Source organism: Triticum dicoccoides, chromosome 4A, assembly GCF_002162155.2.
Source record: "Triticum dicoccoides isolate Atlit2015 ecotype Zavitan chromosome 4A, WEW_v2.0, whole genome shotgun sequence".
NCBI lineage: Eukaryota > Viridiplantae > Streptophyta > Magnoliopsida > Poales > Poaceae > Triticum > Triticum dicoccoides.
The window spans coordinates 697780655-697782158 of NC_041386.1; positions in this window are offsets into that span (position 1 = coordinate 697780655).

A 1504-nucleotide genomic window follows, 5' to 3' on the forward strand; every position below is an offset into this window, starting at 1 on the left:
GGGAGAGGAGGCGGCGGCTACGTGAGGCGGCGAAGTAATTTAAATAATACACAGTATTAAGGAGAGCAGTTTTTTCTAGAAGATATATCATAGTTACTATGACATAGTATATCTTATCGAGGAATGCAAGGAAACGGGTTGTCTTATTGCTAATATTGCTAACAAAAGACAACATATATAGCCCCAGCAAAATGTGTATATGTGTTGACGTGTGTATGTATTTTGAATATATTTTTAACAGATTTACAGAAATGTAGAAAAAATAGGTGCCAATTTTTTTAATAACACTATAAAGAAGGTGTGCAAAAGCCAGAAATCTGATTCGGCTCTTGCGAGCATATGCTCCTGCGCACCAAAAAGTTAATTGCAAATGTCAAAAAAAATTGATGTGTTCACTGTCACACCCAAATGATATACCTGTAATTTTTTAGGAGGGATGCTTAAGCATCCTGACCTATGCAAACCAAAAACAAGTCGACACTAAACGTTACGTCGTAATGTTACACTATTTTTTTTTACCAATGACCAATGTCAATCAGGCTTGTTACACTAACATGAATATTTACAAAAAAGTCAGAACTTTCTAAAAATTTATTACTACTCCCTCCGATCCATATTAATTGTTGCTAATTTAGTACAACTTTATACTAAAATTATACTAAGTCAGCGACCAATAATAGTGATTGGAGGGAGTATTTGTTTTGAATTTATTGTTCATCTAGGAGCATTTGCTCCCCAGAGCCAAACGGGTCATGCCAAGCTACCAGTGGTTTTCAATTGGAAAGGAAATATAATCTTTCAATTGCATCTAGACAATTTACTTAATGTTCTTTAATGTTAATGGATCTATCTTTCTAAATCGACAACCATGTTATGTTGCCGCCACAAAAATAGGTGATCAACTTTCCCCTTTGTAGTACGAAACAACACCCTTAGTATGTACAACTTATACATAACATATAACCAATTCACACCAATATATGGGACCTAGACGAGCACCATGTTGATGGATGTTGCTTCCATGGAGTGGAAATGGTTGGTGAAGAATGGTAGGGGGGAAGCATATATACACATACATGTGACGAGGCAGCAGATGGATGGGTACATCACCATGAATGCCTGCATAGAAACTGAAGCATGATTGATTCCTTCCAATCTCAACGGAGGAGTTTCGCTCAGCCAAACAACCATGCAATTGGCCTGTATCGATTGGGCATGCTAGCCCCCACCCCCTCCTGCGCGTCCTTGTCGGCTCTGCTTACCATAAATAAGGGGACCGATTGATCCATGCCCTCCTCTCCCTCGCAGCGTTCGTCCGCAACCCAGTTTACCAGAGGGCTTCAAATTTTCCTCTTGGAAAAGAAGCCCTCTAGAACTTTTTGCACCAGAACCACAGTCTGTGGCGGAGCATGAACTAGATCCAAGGGTCCAAGGGGCAAAAGAGCTAGGAGATTAGATTAGAGAGATTGGATAAATAGCATGGTGTTTAGGCTTAAGGAGGACT